This window comes from Protopterus annectens, chromosome 9.part0, assembly GCF_019279795.1.
Source record: "Protopterus annectens isolate FY-2018-M chromosome 9.part0, PAN1.0, whole genome shotgun sequence".
NCBI classification, from domain to species: Eukaryota; Metazoa; Chordata; order Ceratodontiformes; family Protopteridae; genus Protopterus; species Protopterus annectens.
In genome coordinates this window covers 1,848,903,005-1,848,921,883 of record NC_056743.1, presented here as the reverse complement: position 1 = coordinate 1,848,921,883, position 18,879 = coordinate 1,848,903,005, and positions in this window count along the sequence as shown.

The window sequence follows — 18,879 nt, the reverse complement described above, 5'->3', positions numbered from 1 at the left end:
AAATTTACAGCAAAAAGACATACAATCAGGATCATATTTTAAATTTTTATGTTATATGCTTAGAAAGTTGTTAGAATAACAAGCTTTGCCTTACCAGGGACTTTATGAAGTATAGACAGTTTGAAAGTTCCATCCCTTTTATTATTTAGTGATTGTAAGAAAGCCACACATTTCTCAAGACATGAACCAGAATACCTCTCAACTTTTTACCTCAACAATTCTGGATGAAGCTAAAAATAATCAAGGGACAAAGATTAAATGTTGTTTTATTATTTGTTAACCAGGTTAACCCTCCAGACAACGTGCCCGTTTTAGTGTCTTGCTCAATGTCACACAGTAGACAAGAGGAAGTAGAAAGATGCAAGCCCTATATTTTTGACTACAAGAAGCAATTTGTTAACTTCTTAGAGCTTTAGGATCCAGCAGATTATAGTTCGCTTTGAAAGTTTACACAACAATAGACGCTACATGGGCATGTATTTTATAAACAATTGTAATTCTTTAACTCTAATGCCTACCATTACTGACAGATTGTAATCCTCAGTGATTTAACAGAAAAACAAAGATAATGAAGGACAGGCATACATATGAGGCAAACTCAGAGATGTTTTCCAAAAATGGAGCAGATAAGAAGTATACCACTCTAATTCAATTAAAAAGATAAAAGAACACATTTTGCATCAACATGCATTTTCTGAGCAACAAGAAATATAAAACTCTAATAACTGCATTATTAATGAAAAACCTCAGGGATTTTAATCTTCAGTAATTTATCAGAAAATAAACAAGTTAATGAACGTTTGGCAGTAAGTGTGGAGGATTAAGGCTCTAAGATCTTAATGAGCTGTTTTCTATAGTCAATGGTATAGGTGTTGACTCCTTTCACTGCCATTTGCCTACTTGTGTTACCCTTAATGAGTCACTTACTGTAGTCAAGAGTATAAGGATTGATTCTTTATACTGCCATTTGCCTTGTCCATTACTCTGAGCAAGTGTCTTAACCAGAGAGTGCTCCTGAAATAGTGGGTTTAGCTAACTGACAAACAATAAAACTATCATTACATTTTTTGGACTAAACAACTGCCTTGCTAAAGCATTTCCTGCCCTGCAAAACAGATCAGCCAAGTGATTGAAGGATGTGGGTCGGGCAGTCTTTTTTACAATTAACATTAATGGGGGCTCTCTGCTAGCACTTATGCAGCCTTATGCTGGATCTGCCAGAGAATGTAACAGAGAAAGTTTAATGACAAAGATGTCTTCTTGCACTGAAAAAAAAAAAAAACATGAAACTAAAACAGAACACAAGGAAGTTAAATACACATGCTAACAAAGCTGTAGCACAGTAAGCCATCAACATGACTAAAGATGAAACTACAACAGAAGACAAGGAAGTTAAATATGCACAAGTAACAGTGCTTCAGCATTGTAAGCTATCAACATGACTAAACATGAAATTGAAACAGAACACAAGGAAGTTAAATACATATGGGTAACAATGCTGCAGCATAGTAAGCTCTCATAATGATTAAACATGAAACTAAAACAGAACACAAGGAAGTTAAATACACATGGGGAACAATGCTGCAGGACAGTAAGCCACCAACATGACTAAACATGAAACTAACACAGAACATAATGAAGTTAAATACACGTGGGTAAAAATGCTGTATCACAGTAAGCCATCAACATGATTAAACATGAAACTAAAATGTACACAAATTAAGCTAAATACACACGGGTAACAATGCTGCAGCACAGTAAGCCATTAACATGACTAAACATGAAACTAAAACAGAACACAAGGAAGTTAAATACACGTGGGTAACAATGCTGCATCCTAGTAAACCATCAATATGACTAAACATGAAACTAAAACAGAACACAAGGAATTTAAATACACATGGGTAACAATGCTGCAGCACAGTAAGCCATCAACATGACTAAACATGAAACTAAAACAGAACACAAGGAAGTTAAATACACATGGGTAACAATGCTGCACCACAGTAAGCCATCAATATGGCTAAACCTGAAACTGAAACAGAACACAAGGAAGTTACATACACATATGTAACAATGCTGCAGCATAGTAAGCCATCAACATGACTAATCAGAAAACTAAAACAGAACACAAGGAAGTTAAATACACATGGATAACAATGCCGCAGCATTGTAAGCCATCAGCATGACTAAACATGAAACTAAAATAGAACGCAAGGAGGTTAAATACACATGGATAGCAATGTTGCAGCACAGTATGCCATCAACATGATTAAATATAAAACTAAAACAGAACACAAGGCAGTTAAATACAGATGGGTAACTATAGTACAGCATAGCAAGCCATCAACATGACTAAACATGAAATTAAAATAATACACAAGGAAATTAAAAAAGCATGGGTAACAATGCTGCAGCATAGTAATCCATCAACATGACTAAACATGAAACTGAAATAGAACACAAGAAAGTTAAATACATGTGGGTAACAATGCTGCAGCACATTAAGCCATCAACATGACTAAACATGAAACTGAAATAGAACACAAGAAAGTTAAATGCACATGGGTAAGAATGTTGCAGCACAGTAAGTCATCAACATGACAAAACATGAAACTGAAACAGAAGACAAGGAAGTTAAATACACATGGGTAAATATTCTACAGCACAGTAAGCCATCAACATGACTAAACATGAAACTAAAACAGAACACAAGGAAGTTAAATACACATGGGTAACCATGCTGCAGCACAGTAAGCCATCAATATGGCTAAACTTGAAACTAAAACAGAACACAAGGAATTTCGATACACATAGGTAAAAATGCTGTAGCATAGTAAGCCATCAACATGGCTAAACATGAAACTAAAACAGAACACAAGGAAGTTAAATACACAGGTGTAACAATCCTGAAGCATAGTAAGCCATCAACATGACTAAACATGAAACTAAAACAGAACACAAGGAAGTTAAATACACATGGGTAACAATGCTGCAGCACAGCAAGCCATCAACATGGCTAAACATAAAACTAAAACAGAACACATGTAAATTAAATACACAGGGGTAACAAGGCTGCAGCATAGTAAGCCATTAACATGACCGAACATAAAACTAAAACAGAACACAATGAAGTTAAATACACATGGTAACAATACTGCAGCATTATAAGCCACAAACTTGACTAAACATGAAGCAAAAACAGTACACAAGAAAATTAAATACACATAGGTGACAATGCAGCAGCACAGCAAGCCATCAACAAGTTTAAACTTAAAACTAAAACCGAACACAAGGAAATTAAATACACGGGGGTAACAATGCTGCAGCACAGCAAGCCATCAACATGGCTAAACATAAAACTAAAACAGAACACAAGGAAATTAAATACACAGGGGTAACAAGGCTGCAGCATAGTAAGCCATTAACATGACTGAACATGAAACTGAAATAGAACACAATAAAGTTGAATACACATGGTAACAATGCTGCAGCATTGTAAGCCACAAACATGACAAACATGAAACAAAAACGGAACACAAGTAAATTAAATACACAGCGGTAACAAGGCTGCAGCATAGCAAGCCATTAACATGACTGAGCATAAAACTAAAACAGAACACAAGGAAGTTAAATACACATGGTAACAATGCTGCATGCTAGTAAACCATCAATATGACTAAACATGAAAATAAAACAGAACACAAGGAAGTTAAACACACGTGGGTAACAATGCTGCATCCTACTAAGCCATCAACATGACTAAACATGAATCTAAAACAGAACACAATAAAGTTAAATACACATGGGTAACAATGCTGCTGCAGATTAAGCCATCAACATGACTAAACATGAAACTAAATGGAAGGCAAGGAAGTTAAATACACACAGGTAACAATGCTGCAGCACTGCAAACCATCAACATGGCTAAACATAAAACTAAAAAAGAACACAAGGAATTTAAATACACATGGGTAACAATGCTGCAGCACAGCAAATCATCATTATGGCTTAACTTGAAAACTAAAAGAGAACACAAGGAACTTAAATACACACAGGTAACAATGCTGCAACATAGTAAGCCATCAAAATTACTAAAATGAAACAGAAACAGAACAGAAGTAACTTAAAAACACATGGGTAACAATGCTGCAGCATTGTAAGCCATCAACATGACTAAACATGAAATTAAAACAGAACACAAGGAAGTTAAATATGCACAGGTAACAATGCCGTAGCACTGTACGCCATCAACATGACTAAACATGAAACTAAAACAGAACACAAGTAACTTAACTACACATGGGTAACTATGCTACAGCATAGTAATCCATCAACATGACTAAACATGAACCTGAAACAGAACACAAGAAAATTAAATACACATGGGTAACAATGGTGCAGCACATTAAGCCATCAACGTGACTAAACATGAAACTAAAACAGAACACAAGAAAGTTAAATACACATGGGTAGCAATATCGGAGCATAGTTAGCCATCAACATGACTAAATATAAAACTGAAACTTAACATAAGGATGTTAAGTACACATGGGCAAATACGCTGCAGCATAGTAAGTCATCAACATGTCTAAACACGAAACTGAAACAGAACACAAGGAAGTTAAATGCACATGGGTAACAATTCTGCCATGTAGCGGTGTAAGCCATCAACATTGTGAAGACTGGTAGAGATGGGTGAAGGCTGCCAGCCTAGCCAGATAGAATTGTGCAGATAATTCTATCATTTGTAAATATGAATGCTGAACTTAAAACAATGTGGTAGCATTGCCATCTGCTGTAAAGAAAGCTAAGTCAAGAATTTTTTGTTGGTCCTTTGAAATTAACATTTTTTCATCACTGCCTTTAATGTTTTACAAGACGGCTCCAGTCCAGCTAGATGAAGGCTTCCTGCCTATTGTTTTAAGGCTAAAGTTAATGACCAGAATTTACATGTGGAATGTCCTTTATTGCTCTAAGTGTAAAAGAATGTAAATGCAGTTTCTGTCAGCCTGGGAACACCAGGAAGGTGTAAAAGATGATGTAATGTTTAGCAGAGCTGGAGTTTCAATTTAAACAGTAAGAACAAGAGATTGTTAAGCATTTTTGTCTTGATATCCAGCTCAGCACTGCCTTATGCTCTCTTTATGTAAGTAGTATGTTAGAAATGTGTTTTCTCCTAGAAGTAGCCAGGAATTATAAAGATTAGACAAAGTATTTTTTTGTGATATCAGAACTGTACTACTGATTTATTTTAAGTATTTCTGTGTGATCTCTGAACTCTCTTGACTAGCACTGACTGTCTAGTAGAAAGTATTGTCTTGTGGTTTTAATTATTTATTATTAAATAGTTTTAAACCTTTTAACTGCGGCTGGGTTGTGTAGAGATAAGTTAAGCTCTAAGAGTACATTGCATGTATATAAGGATCTTGTACCAGGTCACTCTAATAAGCCTTGAGACTGTTTAGTCACATCTACCAATTGGATAATAATATTGCACAGTAATAATTGGACACCATTTTAAGGGTCTTTGTGTAGCTGATAATTAGTAGTGGGTGGTGGCAGCTGGTACTACCTTATAGTCTGTGTAAAAAAGGGGCACAGTTGGAGAACCTATGTCAGCCTTGCCCAGAAGTGTCTGTGTGATTGTGTAAACTCTTATCTCAAAGTGTATGTGTGTCAGCTACTTCGGCAGGGACACGAAGCACTGGTTGGACAAAGAGGATGTTGGAGATTTTAGCTTGCCTACTAGGCTGAGATCTGAACCGTATAGCTGTCCCAGTGGGGAGTCTTATCAGGGACCTGGGGAGCAAGGGCACGACCAGCCCTGGACTGACTTTGATCTCTCTGTGCTCTTAAGGGAAATTGCACTTTACTGTGTGCATTTGTTATCCTTTCCTCATATATGAGATGCCCTCTCTGGTGTTAGCAGTGAGGATTAAGGCTCCTTGATTGCTGGGCCAGGGCACGGGCATCAAATATTAATTGGTGGCAGTGGTGGGATATCCTCACATTTGTGTTTGGCAGTGGTGGGATATCCACATCACATATTAATTAGTTAGTAAATACTAATTGGTGTGTAGTGGTGTGGGTAGAGGGAATCCTGTAGCTTGTGTACAGTGAGCTTTGAAGATGTTTGTACTGTAAAACAGCCATGCAGTGAATACTCAGTGTTCAGATCACAATTGTTTTATTTCTTTTTTTGGCTTAGTTAGTTCAGGTAAACAGGCAGCATGTCAGCAGAGGAGTATGGAAAGCTGACAAGGACCCAGCTGGCAGAGATGTGCCAGGTTAGGAGACTGATGCATAGAAACCTGACTAAGTGCAGACCTGATTGCAGCCTTGGATACAGCTGCATCAGAAAACAGCAACCAGGAGGATAATCAGACTGGCAGTGGAGACATAATTCCCTTGGGGAATGGACAGCTCAACCTTTTTGCAGTGGACTTAAAAATCCAGCTGGAGCTAAAGAGACTTGAGTTGGAGGCCAGGCGTGTGGAATTAGATGCAAATGAATGACTGCAACATTTTTAGGCTGAGAAGAATGAGAAACTGTTATGTCTGCAAGCTGAGGAACAAGAAAAGCAGAGGCAGCATGAGAAGGAGATGCTGACTCTTCTCCAGAGTCATGGAGGTAATGGGGAAGGGAGGAACTGGACCCCAGAAGCACAAAAGGTCAGTAAATTTCTTCCACAGTTTAAAGAGGGGGATAATTTTGATAGTTTCATTCATATGTTTGAGAGGGTATGTGAACAGTATGAAGTTGACCAAAGGTACGGTTCCTGACCCCCTTACTCCATGGTAAAGCTGTAACTGCATTAGCTAAAATGTCTGACATTGCATGTTTTGATTATACTGCTGTTAAGAAATATCTTTTAGAACTGTTTAAGCTAACACCTGAAATGTATAGGAAAAAGTTTTGTGAGCATAGACGCAAGGCAGATGAAAGTGTGTGTGAATATGTTGCTGAATTGAGCACTTATTTCCATAGATGGGCGAGTGGGTGTCAGGTCACCACTTCTGAAGGGCTGGCAGACCTTTTGGTGAGGGAACAAGCCCTTAGCACTTTGCCTGAGGACATGAGGATCTGGTTAGCTGATAGACAATGTGCTACTTCAGATGAGTTGGGGAAGAAGGGAGACCTATACCTGGAAAGCAGGGCAGCCCTGCACAGGAAGGAGATCCCCAGTACTGCTAATGGGTCTAAAGGAACACATGATGGGCAGCACAGACTGCCAAAACAGAATCTGCTAGTAGCAGGGGAAGCCACTAGTGCAGGTACACATCCAGGAGCTAGGGTTAAATGTCTTGAATGCATCCAGTGTGGCCATGTGGCATACAAGTGTCTGTGGAGGCAAGTTGGGGAACCAAAGGTGAGGGAGCCAGTTAGTGGGAAAGACAAAATGCCAATAGTAGGTTGTCTTGGGACAACAAGGGTACCAAACTACCACCAGAGGCTATATCCTATTGTAGTGAATGGCAAAGAGGCCATTGCCAAGAGAGTAAAGTCTGCAATGGTTACAGAGGAGCACTACTTGCCTGGGCAGTCTACTACAGTAAGGGCATTAGGAGGGATCCCATTCCAAATACCTTTGGCTAAGGTTCACCTTGACTGGGAGGGTGGAAAAGAAAGCCAGCAAGTAGGTGTGTTTGAGGATATACCTGCAGATGTCCTAATAGGGAATTATTTTGATAGTGCAGTACCCTGTGCCTGTGCAGTTACACGCAGTCAGGCTTGGAGACAAGCAGGTAAGTCTGCTAACCTGGGGGAGATCCAGACAGACTGCATAGTTGCAGCCAGGACTGGTGAGGTGGTTATTTCAGGGAGGAAGCTATGCTGTAGCAGTGAGACTGAAGGTGAGCCACAGCTGCTTGTGAGTACTGATGGTTCCTTGGACAGAGTGACTGCAAAGGTAGAGGTGAGTAGTAGTACTCAGGCTGACAGTAAGACACCACTGTCAGAGGATGCCAGACTTCCTGTGGAAGGTAAGCTGGAAAAGGTTACGAGGAGAGAGTTGAGACAGGCTCAGCTCTCAGATCCTACATTGCAAGGCCTGAGGCAGCTAGCTAGGGAGGCACCTGATTCTCAAGGGAAGGGGGAATCTGTATATTGGGACAAAGGGTTACTATTACAGAGAGTGGACCCCCTGAAGGAGGGCTAGAAGGCGAGAGAGTATAGCACTTGTTAGTGCCTAGAGTCTATCATCTGGCGCTTCGAGCCATAGCCCATGATATTCCCTTTGCAGGTCATATGGGCATAAAATGTATAAAGAGACATATTATGCAGAACTTCTATTGACCTGGAATTTTCAGAGATGTAACAGGGTACTGCAGGACCTGTGAGCAGTGCCAAAAGGTAGGCAAGGCAGGAGACAAGGTGAGAGCTCCTTTGATGCCTTTGCCTGTGATTGAGAAGCAATTTCAGAGGGTAGCTATGGATATTTTGGGTCCTCTCAGTACCCCAAGTTCTACAGGGAAAGATTATTACCTAGTGGTAGTGAATTATGCTACACGATACCCTGAGGCAGTGGCTTTGTCCTCCATTGAGGCAGAGAAGGTGGCAAATGCTTTGTTAGAGATTTTTAGCAGGGTAGGTTTCCCAAAAGAAATACTGACTGACAGAGGTGCCAATTTTATGTCAGACCTGCTGGCTTGTCTGTGGAAGTCATGTGTGGTGAAGCACATAAAGACCACCCCCTACCATCCACAGACTAATGGTCTTGTTGAGAGGTTAAACTCTACAATCAAGTTCATGCTACGGGCATTTGCAAATCAGTTTAAGAGGGAGTGGGACAAATATTTGCCCCATCTCTTGTTTGCTTACAGAGAGGTTCCCCTGGAATCCACAGTTTTTTCACCCTTTGAGTTGCTGTATGGGCATAGGGTTAGGGGACCTCTAGATTTAATTTGAGATGAGTGGGAAGGTGAGTGTGAGTCTTACAAGGAGTCTGTTGTGGCATACATCCTAAACCTCAGGATAAGGCTCAGGGAACTCATGGTCTTGGCCCAGGAGAACCTGGCAGAAGCCCAACAACAGAAAAAGGTGTGGTATGAAAGGAATGCTCGAGCTAGAGAGTATGTTGTGGGGCAGCAGGTAATGGTTCTCATTCCTGTCAGAGACAACAAGCTGCAAGCAGTTTGGGAGGGACCCTACAAGGTGGTAAGAAAGGTAAGTGATGTTAACTACATGGTGGAACTGCTAGGCAGACGGGAGGGGCACAGATCGTACCATGTTAACATGATGAAACCTTACCATAATAGGGAGGCCCTTGTGCTGAGCATTTGCAGTGGATTGCAGGAGGAGTCTGAGAGAGATCTGGGGACTGATCTCCTCAGTGAAGCTCAGGCTAACACCTCAGTGGAAGGGGTAGCAATGTCCCAGCAGCTATCTCCTACCCAGGTTCAGGAAATCTGAGCAGTGTTGCAGGAATTTGGGGACACATTCACTGGAAGCCAGGGTGCACCCACCTAGTGCAGCACCAGGTGGATATAGGATCCCAAAGGCCTATTAGGCAGGGTCCTTATAGGGTACCTGAGAGAGTCAGACAGACTCTGAGGGAGGAGGTACAGGAAATGTTGTAACTAGGGGTGATTTAAGAGTCCAACAGTCCCTGGGCCTCCCCAGTTTTGCTAGTGCCAAAGAAGGATGGCAGCATCAGGTTCTGTGTGGACTACAGGAAATTAAATAGTCACACAGAGTCGAATGCTTACCCCATGCCTAGGACAGATGAGGCTCTAGAGCAGCTGGGTTGGGGTAAGTATCTTACAAAAATTGATCTTACCGAGGGTTACTGGCAGGTGCCCTTGACTCCCATTGCTAGAGAGAAGTTAGCCTTTGTGTCTCCTTTTGGCTTATATGAGTTCACAAAGATGCCCTTTGAGATGAAGAATGCCCCAGCGACTTTCCATAGGCAGGTAGATAATATCCTAGCAGGAGCCCTTGCTTACCTAGATGATATTTCCATCTACAGCCATTCCTGGCCAGAGCATTTTCAGCATGTCAGGGAGGTGCTGGGCAGACTACAGAGGGCAGGGTTGACCATTAAGCCAAGCAAATGTCAGGTGGGTATGGCGGAGGTCTCCTACCTAGGACATAGAGTGAGGAGTGGTAAGATAAGGCCAGAACCTGCCAAAGTGGAAGCCATTCAGGCATGGCCTGCACCTGTTACAAAAAAGCAGGTGAGGACATTTTTAGGTGCAGCAGGGTACAACAGAAAGTTTGTCCCCAGTTATAGTACCATAGCTTCTCCCCTCACAGACCTGACAAGGAAGAATAGGCCAGATAAGGTAGTGTGGACCCAGCATGTGAGCAGGCATTCCAGAAGCTTAAAGAAGCTTTGGGAGGACTCCCTGTGTTAGCCAGTCCAGATTACAGCAAATAATTTGTTGTGCAGGTGAATGCTTCAAACCATGGGGTGGGGGCTGTACATAGCCAGATTTCTTCAGAAGGGGAAGAATACCCAGTGGTTTATCTCAGTCATAGACTCCCACTCAGGGAGGAATGCTATGCTGCTGTAGAAAAGGAATGTCTAACCATAGCGTGGGCACTGCAAAAACTTCAGCCTTATCTGTATGGAAAGAAATTCACTGTTATGACAGATCACAACCCCCTAACATGGTTAAGCAGAGCCAGTCAGTAAAATGCCAAGTTGCTAAGATGGAGCCTGGGGTTGCAAGCATATATGTCAGTGCAGCACAGCAGTGGGAGTAGCAATGCCAATGTAGATGGACTCTCAAGACAGGGAATGGGGTAGGTATATTCAGATAGACCTAACCCTCTCAAACAGCATTTCTCAAGGGTCACTTGAAAAACTAGCTTGAATTCTTCGGTGGGGAGAAATGTGAAGAATGGTAGAGATGGATGAAGGTTGCCAGCCTAGCCAGATAGAATTGTGCAGATAATTCTATCATTTGTAAATATGAATGTTGAACTTAAAATAATGTGGCAACATTGCCATCTCCTGTAAAGAAAGCTAAGTCAAGCATTTCTTGTTGGTCCTTTGAAATTAAAATGTTTTCATCACTGCCTTTGATGTTTTACAAGTCGGCTCCAGTCCAGCTAGATGAAGGCTTCCTGCCTATTGTTTTAAGGCTAAAGTTAATGACCAGAATTTACATGTGGAATGTCCTTTATTGCTCTAAGTGTAAAAGAATGTAAATGCAGTTTCTATCAGTCTGGGAACACCAGGAAGGTGTAAAAGATGATGTAATGTTTAGCAGAACTGGAGTTTCAATTTAAACAGTGAGAACCAGAGAATATTAAGCATTTTTGTCTTGATATCCAACTCAGCACTGCCTTATGCTCTCTTTATGTAAGTAGTATGTTAGAACTGTGTTTTCTCCTAGAAGTAGCCAGGAATTATAAAGATTAGACTAAGTGTTTTTCTGTGATGTCAGAACTGTACTACTGATTTATTTTAAGTATTTCTGTGTGATCTCTGAACTCTCTTGACTAGCACTGACTGTGTAGTAGAACATATTGTGTTGTGGTTCTAATTATTTATTATAAAATATTTTTAAACTTTTTAACTGTGGCTGGTTTGTGTAGAGATAAGTTAAGCTCTAAGAGTGCATTGCATGTATATAAGGATCCTGTACCAGGTCACTCTAATAAGTCTTGAGACTGTTTAGTCACATCTACCAATTGGATAATAATATTGCACAGTAATAATTGGACACCCTTTTAAGTGCCTTTGAGTAGCTGATAATTATTAGTGGGTGGTTGCAGCTCACACTACCATATAGTCTGGGTAAAAAATAGCACAGCTGGAGAACCTGTGCCAGCCTTCCCCAGAAGTGTCTGTGTGGCTGTATAAACTCTTATCTCAAAGTGTGTGTGTGTGTCAGCTACTTGGGCAGGGACACGAAGCACTGGTTAGACAGAGAGGTTGCTGGAGATTTTAGCTTGCCCACTAGGCTGAGATCTGAACCCTATAGCTGTGCCAGTGGGGAGTCTTATTGGTGACCTGGAGAGCAAGGGAACAAAAAGCTCCGGACTGACTGTGATCTCTGTGTGCTCTTAAGGGAAATTGCGCTTAACTGTGTGTATTTGTTATCCATTCCTCATATATGAGGTTCCCTCTCTGGTGTTAGTGGTGAGGATTGAGGCTCTTTGATTGCTGGGCAAGGGCATGGGTGTCACAGACATGACAATATGAAACTAAAACAGAACACATAGAAGTTAAATTCATATGTGTAACAATGCTGCAGGATAGTAAGCTATCAACATGACTAAACATGAAACTAAAACAGAACACTAGGAAGTTAAACACACATGGGTAACAATGCTGCAGCACAGCAAGCTATCAACATGACAAAACATGAAACTAATACAGAACACAGGGAAGTTAAATACACACAGGTAACAATGCTGCAGCATAGTAAGCCATCAACATGACTAAACATGAAACTAAAACAGAACACAAGGAAGTTAAATACACATGGGTAACAATGCTGCAGCATAGTAAGCCATCAACATGATTAAACATGAAACTAAAACAGAACACAAGGAAGTTAAACATGCATGGGTAACAATGCTGCAGCATAGTAAGCCATCAACATGACTAAAGATGAAACTAAAACAGAACACAAGGAAGTTAAATACTCATTGGTAACAATGCTACAGCATAGTAAGCCATCAACATGACTAAACATGAAACTAAAACAGAACACAAGGAAGTTAAATACACATGGGTAACAATGCTGCAGCACAGTAAGCCATCAACATGACTAAACATGAAACTAAAATAGAACACAAGGAAGTTAAATATCCATGGAGAAAAATGCTGCAGCACAATAAGCTATCAGCATGACTAAATATAAAAGTAAAACAGAACCCAAGGAAGTTAATTATGCAAAAGTAACAATGTTGCAACATAGTAAGCCATCAACATGAATAGGCCTGAAACTAAAAATGGAACACAAGGAAGTTAAATACACATGGGTAACTATGTTGCAGCTCAGTAAGCCATTGATGTGACTACAGCATAATGCAGTTGCTCTACAGCTGTAGGGGTGGATATGCTGTTGCAAGGCACTTGTTTACTAAAAAGATGTCATGAGAGTCTTATTGAAAAACATTAGCAAATCAAAAATTGCAGCACAGTTATGCATTTTATAAATAGTAACAATTGAAAAATTTGAATGACTGCCATTACTGATTGAGTGTAATCATTATTGATTTATCACAGCTCCTGTGTTTATGGCAGAACATTGGAAAAAATCCATGTGTTTGGTAAAATGACAAGCAAGTATAGAACAAACAGCATGTCAAATGAGACAATTGCTATATTTAAACAGTGGCATGCTACACAAGCACTGGAAGAAAAGACTGACAGGGTGATGGCATTAATGGTGCAAATATGTACAGACATGGCAGAGGTAATTTCATCCATCCATCCACAATCCTCTTTCCCATTTTTTCACATGGGGTCAGGGTGTCACTACAATTATCCAGAGTCAGGGTTTACACCACCTGGTCGCTAGCCCTGCCACGGATGCCAGAAATAATTAACAGCATTAGAGGGGCATTATCTCATTTCTAAAATCAGTTGCTTGCTATAGTGCTTTGTTTACATTTTAGTGCTGTGTAAGGCACATGTTCATACATGGGCAATATTTTCAGAGAAGCTTGTTAGCATACTACAGGTCAGATTTCACAAACTTCAGTGGGGGGTGGTCATTGTAGTTAATGCTAACAATTTACAGCTTGTCCTTTCATATTTTCCTTCCCCCACCCATAGGCTATTAGATTAGTTGAATGACTGGTTTAGCCTCAGCCAAAGATCCTATTTCATCACACTTAGATCTGAAGCCTTTGCAGTAATTAAATAACATCTTTAGTGTGTACTTTTTTTTTTTTTTTTGTAAAACTTAGTGGAATGATTATCCCAGCCTAGGCAATTGTGTTTTTCCAAACTCAATCATTACAGGACTCAAAGAATACAGAGTCAAGAACGGAAAAGGAAGAAGCTCACACTTTGATTGAATCTGAATCTAGTCTAGTAGTGAATTTTTCCAATCAGAGTTTAAGCCATGATATGATTTCACTATTAGACAGGGGCTTGACTTTCATTCTAGCCTTACCGTCTGATACTAGTGAATTTGTGTTGGATATCAGAATGTTTTGTAGGAACCTTGCACTAAAATGTATTTTTGGACAAGCTAATGACAGTAGACAGCTACCCTATACAAAATTGAGTAGCTTTGTTCCCCCTAATCCTCCACCTGTGGAGATGTTTTTAAGACTTTGTGAAGATGAAATCTTCAAATTAAGAGGAAATACATCCAAAAAACAAGGACGCTTTTTCAACTTAACTGCTAATGAGAATGAGATGTTAAAGTAGTTAAAGGAGATGGATAGCTTGGTCATTAAGCCTGCCAACAAGGGAGGATGTATAGTGGTGATAGATGCCACTCGGTACAGGCATAAAATGCTTTCTATGCTGGATGATGAAAGAACCTATAAGAAATTAAGTCATAGTGAAGCTGTAACTAAGGTAGAACATTTTCGCAGCTACCTTTATGATCTCTTGATAGAGACATATATCTCACAAGAACTCTATGAGGTCTTTGATTGTCCTAAACCTATGTTTCCATACATCAGCGGACTTCCCAAAATTCATAAGGATCCAGTTGACCCACCCCTACATCCCATAGTTTCTGGAAGGGGATGGATAACAGAATCCGTTTCCATGTATGTGGAGAATGAATTAAAGAAAGTCCTGCCAATGGCAAGAACTGTATTGAAGGATTCAGGAGACTTTCTGGAAAAACTCTTTGTAGTTACCAAAGGACTTAAGAAATATAAAGATTTGTTATTAGTGACTGTGGATATCAAGAGTTTGTTTACGGTTATACCAAATGACTATGGTCTACAAGCTATAAGATCTTTTCTAACAAGGAATAGTATGAAAGTAGAACCAACATGTTCCTTGCTGGAATTAGTATTGGAAAATAACATCTTTATGTATGGGGATTCTTACTATTTGCAGACATGGGGTGTGGCTATGGGCACCCCATGTGTGAATAGTTATTCTAATTTGGTTTTGGCTGAATGGGAATATAAAGAGTTAATACCCAGTACTTGGCAACAACATTTAGTGTACTATGGCCATTTTGTGGACGATGTTTTTATCCTTTGGAGAGGCAGCTCTACATTATTAGACCTTTTTGTCAACTTTATCAATGAAAGTACTGATTTTCTAGAGTTTGTGGTCAAATACTCTTCAGAGACCATTGAATTAATGGATGTAAAGATTCATCTGAACCCTGACAAAGGTATTAGCACAGGAATTCATAAAAAGAAACTTGGAGAAATCATTATTTGCATAGGGGGAGTATGCACCCAGGACATATTTTTGACAATATCTTTGAGAATCAGATTTTAAGAACCTCAAGACTATGTACTGAGAATGAAGACTTTGTAACAAAACAGAGAAATATTGAGACATACTTAAGTAAAAGATCCTATAAAAGAAAGAATCTAAGGATGAAGCATGATTTACAGGAACTAAGGAGACGAAAGGGACGTTCCTACTTCTCTGAGCCTACATTAAACCATAATGAGAATCTTGAACTTAGAACCCAATCACAGCAATTTAAATGCTTGCTAACATATACTGCTGATAACAAGCAAATATGTGAAGTTATCAGAAAGTTTTGGCCGATATTGACAATGGATGACAAAATAAGAGACATTGTAGGTGAACAGCCCAGATTCCTATATAAGAATAAAAAGAATTTGAAACGTCTCATCTGTAACAAAGATGGTTTGAAAAGAAACAGGTCCAATTCTAATAGAAAGGGCACTTTTAAGTGCCTGAGATGTAAAGCTTGCAACTCCATTGATAGTTCTAATGTTTTTGTACATCCACATTCCAGGCAACAATACACCTTCAATGTTTATGCTGATTGTACTAGCTCCCATATTATATATTTAGCGACTTGCTGCCAATATAATGCTTTTTATGTTGGCAAAACAGATCAACGTCTCAAGGAATGCATCCTCAGACATTTGGGGGACATTAAACAGAAAGATCCCAATAATGCCTTAGCAGCCCATATAGCAAAATATCCCTCTTATTATTTTGTATTCAAAGCCATAGAGACAGTTCACCAGACTATAAGAGGAGGCGATGTTCATAATCGCAGAGTTAAGAGAAACATCCTGGATAATTAACTTAAGAGCAAATAGGTTACCAGGTTTGAATACCATTATGCCATTAAAACCTATACTTAGGAACAGAAGGAATATGATTAGCAAATTTACATGAATGTTGTCTTATTCACATAATGTTTTTACATCTACAGCTATTAGTTTTCCTATACACAATCCTACAATACAGAGATGCATTGCCCCTTTAAGGAAATCATACCATTCTGTCAGCTGACCTCTGTTTGGCTTGCTACAAGAGTGTGTCTTAGAACTAGATGATGAATGGTTGAGATGTTTTTTAAATACAAAGTTTAATAGTCCTTTTTATACGATCTGAAGAAGGCATATTTGCCGAAAGCGCTTATCAGAAGTTTGAGGGCTATTTGTTTTATGCTATATTCCTTTATTAAAAGTCTTGATTTTATTATTAAAGTTTTATTGCCGTGGTGGACATCAGGAGTTTCTACAGTGTTTGCTTTTTTTTCTCTTCCTCGTTGATGTTCTTTGCAGTGTAAGGAAGTTTTCTACTTACTGACACCTCATAAATAAGGGTGTTTCATCCAGGAACAAGGAGGTCATAACATCCCTATACTCCTCCCTTATCAGACCCATTATTGAGTACAATGCCCCTTTGGCATGTACCTTGCCATGTGCATGCAACTGCTGGAGAGACCTCAGAGTTTCCTGACCAGGGAAAATCCAGCATCTCAAACACCTATCCTATACTGATAGGATAAAATCCCTGTCCCAATACTCAGTTTCATACAGACTGCTTAGGTGACTTTTGTCTGGAATACATGGCCATCTCAGACCCAGCCTTGATAGAGTTGCTGCATATCCGTAGGTCAAACTTCACTCGCGCAACCTGCATGCAAGGCCTCAACCTGGTCTGTGACATTAATAGAACTTGTTGGCGGGATAGATCAGTGGAATAGACTCCCTCTCCATGTCAAGGAGAGCACCTCTATGGCCCTCTTTAAGAGGAACCTGGATGACTGGATGGGAAACAGAAAATACACCCCTGGGATCCCATCTATGTCCCTACTGGATAAGGGAAACAGGTGCTGACTTTATGGGAACATGAGCAAAATTTTTGGCTAGGCTGATAAGAAGCTCTGGGCCAATAGCCTAATTTCATATTATGAACCTATGAACCTACATATATATCTATATATACACGCACACACATATATAAATCTTTTTGTGAATTTGTGTGTGTGTCTGTTTATGTATACAGATGTACCCACACCTATATGTGTAGTGTGTTGTTGGATATATACATACATACATGTGCACTCCCATACACTGACATACAGGAGGTATTTTGACTAAGGTGAAAGTATAGCTGCTCCTAACAGCATTCAGGTCACTGACCCTTTATTGCTAGTTTTACAAGTAACAGTTTTTTTCCATTTGTCATATGCCACTTGACAAGAGTATTAAAAGTATGACACAAACTACAAAAGCTACATACCTATAAACTTAACCAACCTTAACTGTAAGGCCATGGAACAAATCATCATTGACCCTATAAATAAGGACATACATACATACATACATACATACATACATACAAATTTTTAAAGTATGGGTATTAATGCCCTTCTAGCTCGCCAAACCCTTGATCTGACACAGATTGGTTTTGTCAAAAACAGGTCATACCTGTTAAACCTGGTAGACTTCTTCAAAAATGTCACCAGAGCCATAAATGAAGGCAAATCTGGTGCTGGTTGCTGGTTTTTGGACAAACTTTTCTGTTTTTGTTTCTGTGTTTTTTGAAATATGTACACACAACCTACCTTGAGTTAGCAAAGGCCTTAGATACAATCCCACATTTGGGCATCATTGATAAACTCTCCCAGTTGAATATCACCCCTTATGTTGTCAGGTAGGTTGCTAACTGGCTCAGTGACAGATCACACTCAGTCAAAGTTGGAGACTTTACCTCAACCATCAGGACCTGTCAGCAGTGGAGTTCCACAGGGGTCAGTGCTGGGCCCCCTTTAATTTGGAATATACTTCTCAGAAGTTCATGAAAAACAGAGGAGCTGTGCCTGACTAAGTTTGCTGAAGACTGCAAATTAGGTGCAATCATTGAATCCCCAAACAATGTCAATATACTTCAAGAGGGACTTACACAAATCAATGGCTGGTGCCAAAGCCGTGGACTCAAACTCAGTGCTAAAAATGCATTTATCATCCCCTTCAGTAAAAACAATATCCCTGCAGAATATCATATAATAATACCCTAACATAACAACTCAATAGTGAGAGACTTTGGAACACAAGTTGACTGTAGCCTAAACTTTGATCAACATGTATCTACTGTCGTAAGGAAGGCATTCTACATTGCTCACCTCATTATCAAAGGCATTGCCTCAAGAGTGAAAGAGGTCACAACTCCCCTGTACTCAACCTTTATCAGGCCAATAACAGAGTACAAGGGTCCCTTTGGTATGCACCTTACCAGGCACCTGCAGCAACTTGGGAGACCACAGAGATTTCTAACAAGGAAAATTACAGGGTCTCCAGCACATGTCATACATTGACAGATTGAAGTCACCATCAGTATACTCAGTCGCATACAGACTACTTAGAAAAGATTTGTGCCTGACCTACATAGCAATTTCAGATCCAAACCTAATGGAAATGCTGCACATCCACAAGACCAAATGGAACAAGGTTCACCTGCTCCAGGTACCTTAACCTGGCCTACAACATAA